Source organism: Ursus arctos, unplaced genomic scaffold, assembly GCF_023065955.2.
Source record: "Ursus arctos isolate Adak ecotype North America unplaced genomic scaffold, UrsArc2.0 scaffold_25, whole genome shotgun sequence".
In the NCBI taxonomy this organism is placed as follows: Eukaryota; Metazoa; Chordata; class Mammalia; order Carnivora; family Ursidae; genus Ursus; species Ursus arctos.
Window position 1 is genome coordinate 39,613,916 of NW_026622930.1, and position 18,024 is coordinate 39,631,939.

At 43.1% G+C, this 18,024-nt stretch overlaps 1 protein-coding gene across 1 annotated transcript in view; it reads left to right on the forward strand.

Moving 5' to 3' along the window:
- The first annotated feature begins 473 nt into the window (after nucleotides 1-473).
- The window catches only part of FRMD6 (FERM domain containing 6), a 235,910-nt gene continuing 218,359 nt past the window's right edge, over nucleotides 474-18,024 (forward strand). The window contains exon 1 of the mRNA XM_057318481.1: nucleotides 474-525. The gene's annotated coding sequence lies outside the window, so the exon portion shown is untranslated. The remainder of the gene's footprint in view (nucleotides 526-18,024) is intronic.

An 18,024-nucleotide genomic window follows, 5' to 3' on the forward strand; every position in this document is an offset into this window, starting at 1 on the left:
GATTAATAGTCTAGACGAGGTCCTCCCTTTGGGCGGGCTTGTTGCCCTCCCAGTTTTCCCAGGCACAACGATATCCCTGTGGACAGGTACAGGCATGCCTCATAAATCTGGAGGCTCGCCCAAAAAGTATGTCTGCTGTTTGTGAAGGGGCAATGTAGCAATTACCTGTGAGTAATGCAGTGGCAGATCTTCTGTGAGAAATTAGAGCTGAAAAAGAGGGCTTTCCTCTCCTTGAAGGAAAGGTATTGGGTGAACTAACCCTTGCCTTGGGAACTCTTTCTTCTCCTTTCCCCAAATTCAATCCCTTTTCCCCCAGACATCCATCCTCTCTTAGGCACCCCACTCTGGCACTCCACGAGCCATGGGAATAAGAAAGAACTGGCTAGAAGCAAACCATCTGCTTGCTCATAGCAATTGAGTTTTTTTTTGATGGTTCTGGTTCCAGGGGAGAGAGCCGAAGATTCAATTCTGGAGTCTGCCTCCTTCGAAGAGCAGCAGCCTGGCTTCTCATGGATACAGTAGCAGGTAGGAAAAGAATGGTTGTTCTTACCTTTTGTTTTTCATGAAATAGAATTTTAGGGCCAAGTTAAATGTTAAATGTCAGTATATTAGACATAGTAGAATCACCAAAGGATTTAAATAATATGATTTCCATCTGTAAACCACCCTCAACTAATGAGAGGATTGGTTCTGCTGTTGGAGAACCTGTCTCAGGATTTCTTTTGGGGGCAGGGGGTGCCTTGGGTTGTTCCATATGATAACCGTCGCCGTCAGTGCCAGAAAGAAACTCATATCTTGATGCGTTTGACATCATCTGTATTCTCTGGATTTTCACTTGTAATGTGCATGTTTATATGTGTATGTATCCTGTGTTCCACACACACAGTCACCTTTGTTAAGAACATTCACAAAAACACAGATGATGATCTGACCAGAAGATAGCCCCCCCCTTTGATGCATTGTTTTATTCTAAGTTTTCGAAGAGCTCATCAATTGACTTCTTTGAAAGACAGCGCCATGAGCTGTTTAGAAGGGAGTTTTTAGGAGTCTGAGAAATATTGAATAGGTGTCAGTTACATTAGTACAGTTCCTTATTCACCCTCTTGATCACAGAGGAAGACTTTTATGTATTTTGGGGTCATGGACTTCTTTATAAGGAATATAACTTAGTAAAACTAGACAAAAAGCCATAAAGCGAATATGATGAGCCGTTGCAGAGTTTGTCGTAACCAGTTCCCAAGTGTGGTAAAAGTAAAATATGATGCCTGTGTGATAGAAAGAGCTAATAAAGGGAATATGGAAAAGAACAAAATGGAGTTTTATGAGAACTTTAAGGTCTACTTTTTAAAAGCAAACTGAAGTTGTGTGTCAGCAACCAGAGAATCAATTCTCAGAGAAAATATTTGTGAATTGTGTGATTACCTCACTTTAAAAAATGACCAAATGTTGAGGTTGTTTCTTGTTTGCTGGCTGGGGGGGTGGGTAGGGAGGGAGGGAGGAGATGCTTTTCTCATGTACTGGGTTACAGACTGGTTTATTTTAAAATGCATCTCAGTAACCACTTATTCTGCAATCAGCACTTTCTGTGTTCTGGGCATTGTACTAGGCTCTGGACTATATGTGTCACGCTCAATTTCGTCTTCAGTAACTTTTGCCTACCTCTTATTAGCATCACCAACAAATAGACAACCACAGACTTTTAGTACAATGACTTTAACTAGACTCCTCGGGTAACTTGGTTACCTGAGCTGCTTGTGTATCGATCTGCTAGAAAAATATATATTGTCTTCCAGTTGGAAATGATACCCTGTTGAAAATAAATAGTACCTCCCAAGCTTCCTTAAAACCCAGCTCTCTGAGGCCAAGGAATAGTAGAGCACTACTATTAGATTAGTGTCCTATTTGTGATTTCTGAGTTTTCTGGGTAAGGGAGGCACTGATCCTTGGCTGGAAGCTTGGCCTCGAGCCAGGGGCAGTGCCTTGTCTGCCAGGCTCTCTCCCCGAAACCCTGTGGGCTTGAGGAGGGGGGTGGAGGTGGGAACCCTTCCCCCTTGGGTGTCTCTCAGGGGACCTATTTCATTTTAGATCAGCTGCGAACAGCCCCTGCGCCCTCAGCAAATGTGATTGAACCTCCTTGCGTGCTAGCCCTGGCCCCTGTCCTGCTGTTGAGGCTGGCTCCTCAGCTGATTTGAGGCCGACCCAGAGGCGATGTGGATAGACATAAATGTTGCCTCATTGCCAGCACATGCTCTTCCTTTTCACTTCTTCCCTATAGCTGCATCTTCTCCTCATTGCTATAAATAGCACCAATGCCCCACTCTGGAAAACGTCTAAGTTTGTCACTGGTGGTCCCCCTTAGCTCTGCATAGCTCCCAGTTCTGGTGAGAAATGTTGCCATGCATGAAATAACAAAGTGGAGGATAAAATCTACAACAACACAATAATAATAATAATAATAATAATAATAATAATAATAATAATAATAATAATAATGCCTAACGTCTGTGAGAACTGGCTGTGTGCTAAAGGCTTTATATACATGATCTCATTTAATCTTTACAACCACCTATGAGGTAGGGACTATTGGTATTCCCATGATACAAAGAAACTGAGGCTTAACCATTTACCTGCTGCTGGCAGTTCAGAGCTATATGCCTGACTCCAAAGCATTTAACCACAGCCCGTGATGAGTGTGACAATGGAATTTAGTTGAATGCTGGCCAAGAGAAGATAGTGCAGACCAGTGAGCAGGGTTCTTAGGCAGATGCCCTTTCTGGCCCTCTTAGCTTTCCGGCTCTTCTGTGATGCCTCTGGAAAGGTCTTTTGGAGACCACCAGGGAGACCAAAGGGATTGCTCTGCTGCCTGTGGCTTCTCTTTCACAAGTGGCTTGTCATACCTCCCTTTGAGGTCTGGCAACCAGCATTTATCTTGGTCTTTGTTTACAAACAGGAGCCATGCATCCTGTTCTTCCCTTGCTATTCAGGGCTGACTTTAATTTTAAAGGAGTATGATTCTGCTTCCACTCTGCTGGTGTTTTTGGACACAGACTTTAGCCTTAAGAGGCATCAGGGAATGTTCACAACTAGCTCTTTTCCTTTCTTTGATTTCAGCTAATATATTCCCCAGAGCCTACCTAGAACCAAAAGAAGTTCTCCTTTAGGGATGATCTGTTTTGTCAATTACCACTCCTGGTACCTGTTTGAAACCACTCTGGGGAAGAGTTTGGAAAGTCTCCAGGCTGTTTACTCATGGGTTCCCCAGTTCATAAGTCATGTCATAGGCTCATTTCTGAGGGGTACTCTCACATTTTGAATTCCTTCCTATTTTCAACCTATAGGCAAATTCTTCTATAATATGGGTCTTTTCTGAAGAGACTAGGGAAGGGCTCAGATCAGCCGCTGCACCAAGCCCATTGGATGACCCTTTGGTTAACTCAATCAGCACATCAAAACCCCATTCCCTTAGACTTCTTACAAACTATTTTTATTGTGTGACTTGGCAATGAGTTAGTGAAGTATCACCTTCTTTAAAATTTGGCCTTAACTTGCTTATTTCTGGTTTCAAACGGTTTCCCTTATTGTGCATTTATTGGAAGAGAATGAAAGAGGTGGAGGTTTGAGGCAGCAGAAACGAAGGGGACTAATATGAATTGAATACCTACTGTGTGCTGGGTACTCTACTAGCCTTGCTACATATGATACAATATTTAATCCTGACGGAACCCAGTAAGGTAGAAAAAGGCCCATTTACAGTTGAAGAAACTTAAGTTTCAAAGAAGTTAAGCTACTAGGTGGAAGTCTAACACAAAGGTGGGACAGAATTCAAAGCCCGGGTCGCTTCCCTTTATTCCATACTGCCACCACTGTGTCACCTCGGTTATGAACCCTTTCCCAGTGGACAGAGTGTACTCAGACCTTCATGATCCTGGGATTGAGGTACATGATACCTATTTGGTGGATGAAGAAACCAAGACTCAAAGGATACTGCTTGAGTTAATGGAGATCCGCTCCTATTAAGCCTTGATCATTTCCTACTCATCTTAGACAGCTGACTTCCTGGAGCAATGGTGTTCACATGAAAAATGTTAACCCCCAAGATCCTAATTAACAGTAATCTATTTGTATCACTTTTGATTTTCCAAACCTTGATCTTAACAATATGCATTTGCTTCCATATGCCCTACTCTGTTTCTCACATAATTTTATTTTGGAAACATAAGTCAGTATTAATGAGATTAAATAGTTACCACACTGATAACAGTTTTCTGTCCTGTTACTCAGTCCAATTCCTTGTTATTGAGCATTTGAGATGGTCCAAAGAATACAACTTCATTTCCTCCTTTTGGTTTTCCTTTTGGAGGGTATGGTTTCCAAAGAGGAAATCGCTAAGTCCGATAGTAAAACAAATTTTATAGCTCCCACAAAAAATTTCCAGACTGTTTTTCTCAGAAACCTCACATTGTAACCAGCAACCAACAAACATGAGGACTTGTTTCCCTCCCATTCCAGGCTGCCCTGCTCTTTATTGAGCTGAATTTATTTATAATTCTCTTCTCCAAACGTTTTGGGAGTACTGACCTTCAGGTGTCTTTCTTCTCATCATGGAGTCTTCTACCTGAGGACTGACACTGAGCCAGCTAACCACACAGTTGCCTCCAGTCAGAGTAGTGAAGACCTGAAATGCCATGTGCCATGGCCTAACAGAGCTAGAGAGGGGAATAACAGATGTGGAATGAGTTGAGAAGTAAAGAGAAATAATAAAGAACCCATGATAAACAAGTAGGTCAGAGAAATAATAGAGGATATGGGAAAATTAGCCTCTCGGGGATTCTTAAAGACTAGCATGTGAAATACACTTATTCATTTTTTGGTGTATGTTGTAGCCAGCCTCCAAGATGACCCCTAATGATCCCTGTCCCTGATAATTAGCATCCTGTGTTGTCCCTTCCCACATCCTATTAGAGTTTATCTGTGTGCCCGACAGAATACAGGACAAGTGATGGTATGTTGTTTCTGGTACTAGGTTATAAAAGATGTCATGGCTTTCATTTTAGTCACTTTCTCCCTTTCCTGGATCATTCACTCTGAGGGAAGCCAGCTACCATGTCATGAGCAGCACTCTGGAGAGAGCCATGTAATTAAGAACATGGCAGTAACAGCATTCCAACTGCAGTGAAATCCTAAGTCAGACCTCTGTCAGGAAACCTGAACCATCTGCTCAACTCTTTGTTCCCTGTTAGACCATAAATAAACATCAGTTATCTATTGCTGCAGGACAAACCACCCCCCAAATAAGAGTGATACTCTCGTGTTTGGGACTGCAAATAGGAATGGATGGAACAGCTGGGACGGCTAGGACTCTCCATATGGCCTTTCATTGTGGGCTTTATCACAATATGGTATTCTCCCAGTACCAGTTGGACAAGGATGGAAGCTGTAAAGCTTCGTGAGGTCTGGGCTCGGAAGTTGCACAATATCACTTTTGCCACATTCTATTGGACAAAGCAAATGAAAAGGCCAGCCCAGATTCAAAGGGTGGGAGGAATAAGTACTGCCTCTTCATGAGAGGACCTGTAGTGTGTGGCCATATTTAATCCATCAAGTCTACCTTCTGGCCATAATTATTTAAATTTCTCCCATATGCAAAATACACTCCTCTCTCCTAAGATCCCTGAAGTCTCATTTAGTGACCACATCAGGCTTGAAGTCCATGATCTTGTGATCTGTATCTGTCCCAAACAGAGATAGGGTTTCTTATTTGTAGCTTCTCTTCAACCAGAGATCAAGTTTGCCTTCCATCCTAGCAAATCTTGGGCTTTGTTTATGTCCTCTAAATTCTGTTTATAAACTAAATCATATACCCAGCAACAGTGTTGAGACAGGGACATGGTAACTACAGTAGCTATCCCCCTTCAAAAATAGAGTAATAGGAAGAAATAGCAATAATTGGTCCAGAGCAATTCTGAAATCTACCTAGGTTCATGGATATCAGGTTCTCCTACTCGAGCTGGCACAGTTCCTTGATTAGGGTCTGGTTCTGCTCTTGACTCAACCCGTCTGGGTTCTTGATTCCATCTTCTAAGATGTCTTTTCTTTTGGAGAATAAATAGCTTGTGTTTATAGCTAAGTAGCTTTCTCACCCTACATTCTGACTGTAGAAAGTTGGTAGTCTAGAGATCTCTTATCATTTTAAACTATTACTCCAATCTGATAGAACTTATTTAAAAACTTTAGGGGTTTTCTACATATCTCATTATTGTTCATTCCATTAGGCAAAATCCATATTCACAGTTCTTTTTGGGACTGGCCTCTCTCTACAATAGTGCTGTCTCATAAAAATCCAATACAAACGACAAATGTGAACCACATATGTATTTTTTTTAATTCTAAGAGGCACCATTTAATAGTAAAAAAAGAAGGTGAAAGTAATTTTAGTAATATATTTTGTTTAACTCACTATAGTCAAAATATAATCATTACAACATCAATTATCTTATTAATAAGATATTTTACATTTTTTAATGCTAGCTTTTTGAAATCCAGTATATATTTTATGCTTATTAGAACATCTTAGTTTAGATTAGCCACATTTCAAATGCCCAGTACCTACATGTGCCTGTATTGGGCAGCCCAGCTTGATTACTCAGAGCTATTCTGGGATTAGGCTTCCGTAAATCTTAGAAGCCCTTTGTCTAGTTGAGAAGGCTTACTCAGCCTTCCTAAAGTCCTTTCAAGGTCTTAATTGAGGGTCTTACACTTCTATCCTTGATTAGTCTTTACCCAGAGACTATCTCTTCAAGAATTCTTTGCCAGCCGGACAGAATGGAAATGAGGAACAGTTTTACTTTTCAGCCCAGCAAATGCTAAACCCTCCTTCTTTCTTCTTACTTCTGCTTTCAAATTGAGTGGTTCCTGCTTTAACTCATTTCTCTCTCCTCTTGTACCTTACTGTGCAAGGGTAACATATCCATTGGTGCTTTTAGCATTCTGCCCAGAAACCTCTTTAGCCAGACCAACATATTTATTACATTTATTTCTTCACCTTACAAATTACTACAGATGACAGCTTTGCTGATGGCTTCAGCAATACGGGTTGCCCTTTTCCCAGCTTCCAAAAACAATTTCCTCACTGCCCTTCCAGCCTCTCCCCCACCATCTGGTCCCAAAGGCAATGCCACATGTTAGAAGTTTTTGTTTGGCAGCACCGTACTCACCAGTTTCTGTTTTAGTTATTGTAGAGTAACAACCCTAAAATGTAGTGACTTAAAACAACAGCTTATTGTTTCTCATGCTTCTGTGAGTTGACAGCTAGTGTAATGGCTGGTATTACCTGGGCTCATTCATGCAGTTACCTTCAGCTTGAAGATCTTGAAGACTGGGGGACGGCCTCAGCTGGGGCAGCTCTTTTCATCCTTAAGGGGAGGCTAGGCTTTCTCACATGGTGGCAATAACATTCTAGAGGTACAAGCTTTAACGTGCCAGCACTTATGAAGCCTGTACTAATGTCACATTTGCTGATTGTGCTGGCCGAAGTAAGCACACAGCCAAGGCCAGAGTCAACGTGGGAGGAAATGACACGAGCACACGGGTCTTGGGAGGCATGATTAGTTGAGGAATCACTAGCGTAAAGCATCCCATGCTCTCTCTTCCAGATACCTTATGGATTACGTGAGGTGATTTATACATAAAGCACTTAAAGTCCGTAGACAGATACTGGAACTCAGTTCTAAAGTTTCTCTTACTTTATGTTTGGAGAGATCCATCCACGCCTGCTCTATTCATGGTCTAACCAGGAACAAAGAGTTGAGTGGATGGGACAGGTTATATGTCGGACATTGTGCAAAAAGCTTCAACTGTGTTATCTCATTTCATCCTCGAAGCAGTCCATTTTACAGATGAGGAAATGAGTCACAGAGAAACCAAGGCGATCCAGCAAATTAGAGGTGGAGCCAGGGCCTGAGTCTAGGCTGCCTAGCTCTGGGGCCCATGTTCATAATCATTGTCCCATGGCTGTCTATGATCAGGGAAGGCAGAAGAGACGGGGAAAAGAAGGCCTGGCGTGCAGAAGAAAGCAGGGCAGCATGCCAGAGTCTATGTATATTCTTTTCAGGTGTTAGTCCTTTGGGTTTTCTGCACAAACGGTTCTTCTAGAACCCTTTCCTCTGGTGACCAGCTTTCTCAATCAGGGCAGATGTGTAGGGAGGTATTCTTCTCTACTGATCTCCCTTGATTCTCATATCTGAGCTAAGCTTGTTAAATTGCAAATATTCTGATGTGTTGTGAAATAATGGCCTGAACACTGGAAAGAGAGCATGCTGTGTCTCAGAAGACCTCGGCAGGGCTCCTGTCATGCTGGTGGTGAACACACAGGTCCCGACAGAATATAGTCCCTCTGGTTCTGCTGCTGCCACATCAAGATTTATGATGTACGAAGGGGCCAAGTTTGTAGGGTAAGAAAAAGAAGCAGCTCACACTTACAGTCATCTTTTTAAAAATCCTCCCAAATGTTGCTGGAGTTGTCCTTTATAAAGGGTTTTGGGCAAATACACATTTTGGGAAATGGCTGGGGAAATGTTAAAGATACAAACCAAGGTAGAAGTAGCATCATGTAGTGTGTGTGTCAGGAGAACAGTCTTTGAATGAAGCAAGATCCATGCTACTTGACTGGTTTTAGATTAGTTTTTGTTTACGTGAACACAGAAAGGCCTGGGTGATGAATGTGTCTTCAGGTATCAGAAGAAAAAACATGGAGGCCGTAGAAGATGCTGCGTCTACACGGACGGGTGTGAGTCACACGCACTATAAACACCCTGAGTTGGAAGCCCATCCAGGGAGCAGTGAAGTGAGCTGTTTCTAGGTTCATTTCTACTGAAAGTGTCAACAGTTTCAGAAATGTTGGCCTAAATTAGGAGACCATTTTGATCTTTGATGTTGCAGGGATTTTTGCCATTTATACTTATAAGAAATGTGCCAGCTTCTCAGGGTGGCTGGTCATTCAGGGTGCTGGTGCTTCAGGGAGCAACTCTTTTCCTCCTTCATACTACACGTCATTTCCTCAGCCCCGAAACTCTAACAATTTGGGCTGAGAGTCGTTCTATTGCTGAATAAGAGACTGGGAACGGAAATTCAGAATGTCTCGTTGCCCTATTCCCTTCTGCCTTGCTTCTTCATTTGGGGTGTTTACATCATTTTAAATAAACAGCCTTTTGGGCATTTCTAGCAGGAAATATTCTAGAGCATTAGCTGTGATTTATCTCGTGTAATTTCAGCACTTGATAGGAGCCATTTATTCCCATGTTCTGCGTTACTGGTTCCCTGACTGAGGGGACAGAATTCAGTTATATTCTCTGTGCTGCCTTTCTCTACCTCAGATTCCTGGTGTATTTAAGAAACTTTGAATTTTTTGACTTGTAGCTAATTATATCCATCTTCAGAAAGGGGAAAGTCATGCCCCCTGCAACAGTGATACTTACTATGGAGCAAATATTGCTTTAACGAAAGTATCTCCTTTCTAGTCAAGTCCTTATTATTGAAGTACTGGAGGTTTAGTTTGTTCATTCGTTGGTTGTGGTAAGGGAGGTGCCTCTGTTGTACACGCCTTCCCGACATGCCTCGAGCTGGAATGTGGGGTAGCTTTTGAAGCAGCTGGCAGGGTGGGATAGCTCCTGATCCCGCACGTCCGGCCAAAGCTCTGTTGCCAGATAGCAATAGTCACTGCTGATTTGACATCCCAGGAAAAGAGGGTTTGAAGGGAGCCAGAGAGAAACGTAGACAGGAGTAAAAGAAAAGCACAATTGCTGGTCAGGTCACAGTGAGGTTGTCCTGCTCTGGAGATGAGCTGGGTTGTCAGCTGCTGAAAAGTGGGAGCCGAGAGCTGACCCATTTCTACCCCAGCATGACTTTCAAAAGCCCTTTTCGTCTTTCTAGGTAAAGATTTATTAAGATGCTGACGAGAACAGTGCAGGCTGAAATTACCCAGATTTGTTTTATTATGTTTTTATTTAAATGTAGACAGCAGTTGTCTGTCCTTTTAATTGAGCTGTTCAAACCATAGCTGGGAAGCCAGGCAGCCAGTGGCAGGGCACCACACCCCTTGTTCTTCTTCAGGTCCTGGGGCTTAAGCCTGACTCCCGGGAGCAGGTCTCAGGTTGCAGGGCTCTGTCTTAAGGCAAACTCCAGTTATGAATCATTCCTCCGGCAGCTGACAGGGTTTCTGCATTTTGGATCTCTAGCAAGGAAGCAGAGCCCCCGACCCAGGGGCAGGGGTGGATGGTGCTTCATTGGTATGACTTGAGAGAGCTCAGAAAAGCTTTTTTTTCTCCCAAATATCTCCTACCCATTTGCCACATGACTAGGAATCATGCCCCTTTTTTAAAAAGCTTATCATTGGCACCGTAAGATAGGTAGCTTAATTTTCAAAATTTTATATGAACTGGCTACCTTAGATCCATTCTTTTTCATAACAAAGTGGGCACCTCTGAGTGAAGGGAATGGGGCTCACGGGTCAAGGACAAAGATAAGGCATGGAATACGGGGGTGCCAGGCCTGGATCTGGGTAGGGGAAGGGCTTCTGACAATCAATGTATGGATTCTGAGTGCTAATGGTTCCCCAAGTCTACAACCACAGCCACAGCCCAAATCCACATTGACAGTTTGCCTTGGATCGACCTGTCGGAAGTCTAGTGGGCACCCTAACTGTAGCATGTTCAAAATTGAATCCATCTCACTCTGAGAAACAAACTGAGGGCTTCAGAGGGGAGGGGGGTAGGGGAATAGGATAGGCTGGTGATGGGTGGTAGGGAGGGCACATATTGCATGGTGCACTGGGTGTTATACGCAACTAATGAATCACCGAACTTACATCAAAAACCAGGGATGTAATGTATGGTGACTAACATAATATAATAAAAAATATTTTAAAAAATTGAATCCATCTCTTCTTTTACACCCAAACACATACCTTCTGTGCTCCAGGTTTTCTTGAACGTCTCCCCTACTTCCCCACCCCATCACCAGTCCTGAAAATTCTATCCCCTGCATTTCTCTGCTCCATGTTCCCACTGCCCCTGGCTTCTTTCCAGCTCTCAGCTTCTTCACACAGACAGTTGCAACAGGCATTTAATTGGTCTTTTGACCCCTCTCTCTCTCTTTTTTAAAAAAATTTCCTCCTTTATACCACTGCCAGAATTAACTGGCTATATATAAATCTTATCACTATTCGCCCCTAAAAATCCCTCCTTTAAGTATCTGCTGTTGCCACAGAATAAAATCTGAACTCCACAGTGTGCACAGAGCCCGTCTCAGTCTGGCGTCCTGCGCAACCCTCTGTCCTCATCTCACTGGAACACAGGCCTTTGATTTCGCTGATGCTCCATCTTCTGCATTAAATAACCTTTCCCCCATTGCATCAAAACTCCTCTGTGGAGCTCTCTCTTGCTCCCCTGGGCCGCCCCCTCCTCCCCCAGAGCACCCTAGATCATGCCATTTCTGGAGAGGGGATGTTGGGTACAGTGCCTACAGATAAGTGCTCTATTAATGTTTATTGTTGAATGAGAGAGATGCTGGTGGGGAAAGAGCTGCAAGAGATGGCGGAAGTTGCCAGAGGGAGAAGAGAAAGCCCTGAACACCAAATTAATCCAGCAAATGAGATATCATTTACAACCATCAGACTGGGAAAGGTGAACAAGACTCTTCATGCCCAGCCTTGAGGGTGGAGGAGGAAAATGGACAGCTCCACTGGCTGCTGGAAGGAGGGAATATTGGTGGAGACTTCCTGTAGGAACACTTTGACAGGGTGCTTCAAATCTTTTAAAGATGATGGAATTTGACCCAGCAGCTTCATTTTGAAGAATCCATCTTAAAGGAATGCTCTGACAAGGATTCAGTGATGTTTATGTGAAGATCCTTATTTCTACCAGCAATAACATAATGGCATCTGAAATGTCTATTGATTACATAAACTGCAGCACATTTTTATCCTGGATTAGTAAACAGCCATTAAAAAAGTTAACATGGATCTATACTTACTAACACGGAAGGCTAGTATGTGTGATGTACTGTGGAGTGAATAAAGGTTGGTTCTAAAAATATACGTATACTGTAATCTTGCATCAAAATACTAGCATAGAAAAATCATGAGGAATATGCACTAGCATTTCAACTGTGCCTATTCCGAGTTGGTGGTATTCTCTACCTTTTTCTATATTTTCTGAATTTTGGGGAATCTCATCAGGAATTGGTTGTATGGTGAAGTGCACGCACACACTCCCAGTAAGGTTATTCCGTTAGTAGGCAGAACAGAGAGAGCAGGACCTGGTGGGCCAGCCAGCTTACCCTCACTACCAGGTCCTGCTCCATAGTAGCCTCAGGGCATCCTGGCTGGTGGACCCTTAAGGCAACAGAAACGCAAATATGGCCCCACGTTTTCTGTTAATATCCAATTTAGCCAAGAATCCTTTTTTTTTTTTAAAGATTTTATTTATTTATTTATTCGACAGAGATAGAGACAGCCAGCGAGAGAGGGAACACAAGCAGGGGGAGTGGGAGAGGAAGAAGCAGGCTCCCAGCAGAGGAGCCTGATGCGGGGCTCGATCCCATAACGCCAGGATCACGCCCTGAGCTGAAGGCAGGCGCTTAACCGCTGTGCCACCCAGGCGCCCCTAGCCAAGAATCCTTTTGAGGATACTTGGAAAACACTGGGGGCTAAATCAGTTAGTGACCCTGAATGATTCATGGTCATAAACCTTTCTAAAATTCTACTACCGGGGAAAGTCATTTTTAAAAGTCTCCCCATCAGAAATCAGGTCTGGCTGTGCTAAAACCTGCAGTATTGTAATCAGGAAAGGACGCTGTATTTTGTCAAATGCTTTTTCTGCATCAATTAAGAGGATCATATGGTTCTTGACTCTTTTCTCGTTGATATGATTTATCACACTGATCGATTTGCAAATGTTGAACCACTCTTGCATCCCAGGGATGAATCCCACTTGGTCATGATGGATAATCCTTTTAATGTACTGTTGGATCCTATTAGCTAGGATCTTGTTGAGGATTTTGGCGTCCATATTCATTAGGGAAATCGGTCTGTAATTCTCCTTTTTGAGGGGTCTTGGCCTGGTTTGGGGATCAAGGTAATACTGGCCTCATAGAATGAGTTTGGTAGTTTTCCTTCTGTTTCTATTATTTGAAATAGCTTCAGGAGAATAGGTATTATTTCTTCTTTGAATGTTTGGTAGAATTCCCCGGGGAATCCGTCAGGTCCTGGACTCTTGTTTTTGGGGAGGTTTTTGATTACTGCTTCAATCTCTTCATAATTAATTCGTCTGTTTAAATAATCAGAGTGTAGGGATAGAGGGTACATTCCTCAATTTCATAAAAACCATCTATGAAAAGCCTGCAGCGAATATCATTCTCAATGGGAAAAGCTGGAAGCATTTCCCTTAAGAACGGGAACACGACAAGGATGCCCACTCTCGCCACTATTACTCAACATAGTACTAGAAGTCCTTGCAACAGCAATCAGACGACAAAAAGGGATCAAAGGTATTCAAATCGGCAAAGAAGAAGTCAAACTGTCTCTCTTCGCAGATGACATGATACTCTATATGGAAAACCCAAAAGAATCCATGCCCAAACTATTAGAAGTTATAGAGCAATTCAGTAATATGGTGGGATACAAAATCAATGCTCAGAAATCAGTTGCATTTCTTTTTTTTTTTTTAAAGATTTTTTTATTTATTTATGTGACAGAGAGACAGCCAGGGAGAGAGGGAACACAGCAGGAGAGTGAGAGAGGAAGAAGCAGGCTCCCAGCGGAGGAGCCCGATGTGGGACTCGATCCTGGAACGCCAGGATCACGCCCTGAGCCGAAGGCAGACGCTTTAACGACTGCGCTACCCAGGCGCCCCATCAGTTGCATTTCTATACACGAATAATGAGACTGAAGAAAGAGAAATTAGGGAATCCATCCCATTTACAATAGCACCAAAAACCATACGTTACCTTGGAATTAACTTAACCAGAGATGTAAAAGGATCTATATTCTAGAAACTACAAATCACTCTTGAAAGACATTGAAGAAGACACAAAAAGATGGAAAAATATTCCATGCTCATGGATTGGCAGAATAAACATAGTTAAAATATCCATGCTACCCAGAGCAATCTATACTTTCACTGCCATCCCGATCAAAATACCAATGACATTTTTCAAAGAATTGAAACAAACAGCCCTTAAATTTGTGTGGAACCAGAAAAGGCCCCGAATTGCCAAGGTATTGTTGAAGAGGAAAAACAAAGCTGGGGGCATCACGTTGCCGAATTACAAAGCTGTGATCACAAAGACAGCATGGTACTGGCACAAAAACAGACACATAGACCAATGGAACAGAACAGAGAACCCAGAAATGGACCCTCAGCTCTTTGGGCAACTAATCTTTGACAAAGCAGGAAAAAACATCCAGTGGAAAAAATACAGTCTCTTCAATAAATGGTGCTGGGAAAATTGGACAGCTACATGCAAAAGAGTGAAATTTGACTACTCTCTCACACCATACACAAAGATAAACTCCAAATGGATGAAAGACCTCAATGTGAGACAGGAATGCATCAAAATCCTACAGGAGAACATAGGCTGCAACCTCTATGACATCGGGCAAAGCAAAATTTTCATGACACATCTCCAAAGGCAAGAGAAACAAAAGAAAAAATGAGCTTCTGTGACTTCATCAAGATAAAAAGCTTCTGCACAGCCAAGGAAATAGTCAAAAAAACTGAGGCAGCCCATGGAATGGGAGAATATATTTGCAAATGATACTACAGATAAAAGACTAGCATCCAAGATCTACAAAGAACTTCTCAAACTCAATACTCATGAAACAAATAATCAAATCAAAAAATGGGCAGAAGATATGAACAGACACTTTTCCAATGAAGACATACAAATGGCTAACAGACACATGAAAAAATGTTCAAAATCATTAGCCATCAGAGAAATTCAAATCAAAACCACACTGAGATAGCACCTTACGCCAGTTAGAATGGCAAAAATTGACAAGGCAGGAAACAACAAATGTTGGAGAGGATGTGGAGAAAGGGGATCCCTCTTACATTGTTGGTGGGAATGCAAGTTGGTACAGCTGCTTTGGAAAACAGTGTGGAGGTCCCTTAAAAAGTTAAAAATTGAGCTACCCTACAATCCAGCCATTGCACTACTGGGTATTTACCCCAAAGATACAGACGTAGTGAAGAGAAGGGCCATATGCACCCCAATGTTCATAGCAGCATTGTCCATAATAGCTAAATCGTGGAAGGAGCTGAGATGCCCTTCAACAGATGACTGGATTAAGAAGATGTGGTCCATATATACAATGGAACATTACTCATCCATCAAAAAGAACGATTTCACAACATTTGCAGCAACATGGACGGGACTGGAGGAGATAATGCTAAGCGAAGTGAGTCAAGTAGAGAAAGACAATTATCATATGGTTTAACTCATTTATGGAACATAAGAGGTAGAAAGATCGGTAGGAGAAGAAAGGGAAGAAGGAAGGGGGGGGTAATCAGAAGGGCGAATGAACCATGAGAGACTATGGACACTGGGAAACAAACTGAGGGCTTCAGAGGGTATGGGGGGTGGGGGAATGGGATAGGCCAGTGATGGGTATTAAGGAGGGCAGGTATTGCATGGTGCACTGGGTGTTATACGCAACTAATGAATCATCGAACTTTATATCAAAAACCAGGGATGTACTGTATGGTGAGTAACATAATAAATAAAAAAATTATAAAAAAATAAAATAAGACCTGCAGTAGCTGTAGAAGCTGATGACCCTCCTCTCCTTTCCCCACCAACACGTATTAGACAATAGAACTCCCACTAATTTCCAATCCAAGTAGAAATACTCCGGAGTACAGAGTACGTGTGTTTGTGGACACCACCCCCCGGGGGAGCTTAAAATTGTGGGCTGGGCATTGTTGTGGTGACCGTGCTCCATGCAGGATCTGGGGAGTGTGGCAGCGACATTTGCACGGGATCATTCCCCAGACCCACACCTCTGCTTGGGCAGACCCCTGCGCCTGACAGGAAGTTAGCGTTCGGAGACGGAGAACAGGGTTTGACTCTGCCCTCCAAGCTGCTCTGAGCACCTGGAACAGGCCTGAGCCCTGGGCCCGCAGATGGGAGCCACCACATCCTTCACTACATTGTGATTCGTCAGCCTCCATCTTGGACCCTGCAGCCAGCTTCTCCCCGCTGTAGCTCCTCAGCCCTTCCTGTTGCTGTTTCAGTGCCAGCAGGCCTGGGCAGGGAGGGGACGGGCGAGCATGGCGCCTGCTCTGTGCTCCTGGGCGCGTCTCCTGCTGGGTGACCTAGGCTGGCCCTCCCCAGTGTTGCCTCCTCAGTGCTCCCTCCCTGTGGCTGCCCCAGCTCATCAATCTGGAGGCCCCAGCGGCGGCCCTGGCAGCAGTTTAGCGAGAGTCTGTCCCCAGAGCAAATTGTCTGGGAGCTCTGCCAGCTTGTGAAGAAAATCTGCTTTGTGAACAGGGGAAGAAGCCTCTTTTATACTTTCTGCTAATCACGTTATCATAAGAGAGCTCTTCGTGCTTCCTTCCTTTCCCACAAGCCCCTGCTTGTCCAGGAGCCTTGAGGAGACCAGAGGGAAAAAGTGAACAGGTGGTAAGCGATGGTCCAAACTATGAAGGAAACAGTAAAATACATGTTCTAAGAAATGGTTCCATTTCTCAAAAGGCTAAAGTATTTTAATAAACACACTTTCTCAGAACAGAATTAAAAAAATGTTTAGCCTTGACTGGAAAGTTTATTGCCGCCGATTATAAGCACTCTCCCCTCTTCACAAAACAAATAGTAGCATGAGTTATGTCTTAAAAAGCAAACTGTAATTAATGTCTCTTGCCTACAAGGTTGATTCCTCTGTGATGTTTCTAAGCTGGTTTTATTTTCCCTGCCTCGACTTGTCCTTTCACTTTTGGCCTTTCTCTCTCCTCCCATCCTCTTTCTTCTATCCTGGGCTTTTCCTTTCTTTCCTTCCCCTCGTTCCCTTTCTGGAAAAGTGAGTAGAAGCCAAAAGCTCATGTATAACAATAAAGGAATGAGATTTTGATGTTAAATGGTATTTAAAAAGTCAAGAATAGATGAAGGACATCCTTCAAGTAATGAGTTCAGGAAGTTATGCGCTTTACATCACTGTCCACCATTCTTCACAATGTTTATACAAATCCTCACTTAGAATTGCCTTTGGGGTTGATTTATAAGGTGTGCGCACGCACACACACACTCAATCAATCTGTGTACTTTAATTTTGTCCCCTCTTGATTATGTTCCTTTTTCATTAGATTTGGCTCTAAATGACAAATTCTAAATGAAAAAAAAAAATCACCCCAGAAGGACCAAGATTTGCCATCAATAACAACACATGTATGTGTGTATATTTTAAATATGCCATGAGGACGTTCCCAACAGAGACAGTCTGGAATTATTTTGAGGAAACACAGCAGCAACGTTCAAGTCAGACATAGCACCCAAAATGGCCGTTTGGGAAGATAGTGTTCCCTTTGGGTGTATCAGCTCAGAAAAGTTGGATGGTGTTTATTTTTAATCAGCCTTGGGGCTAGGTAGAGAGGCTCCTGTGAGGGGCACGATGTGCACTAACGTTTATTGAGTGCGTTCTCTGCGATGTGCCAGGCTGTGTGCTGAACACTTCACGTGCAATATCTCATTTAATTCTCCCGACAGCCCTGTGAGGCAGCTCAGGCCTTCGGAGCGGGTAACTGGCCAGGGTCACACAGCTGGGGAGTAGCAGACTAGGATTTGGACCCATTTTTCTGACTTCAGGGCTCGTTGACTGTCACCAGCCTGAGGCAGGAAACCTGTTTCCTTTGTGCTCCTAACACATTTAGAGCATCTGAGAGGACACTGCATGGAAACATATCCGAAGCTGCTCAGCACTAAATGAGTGAGTGTTCATGCCTGTCTTTGTGTAGCTCCTTATCCTTCACTCTCAGT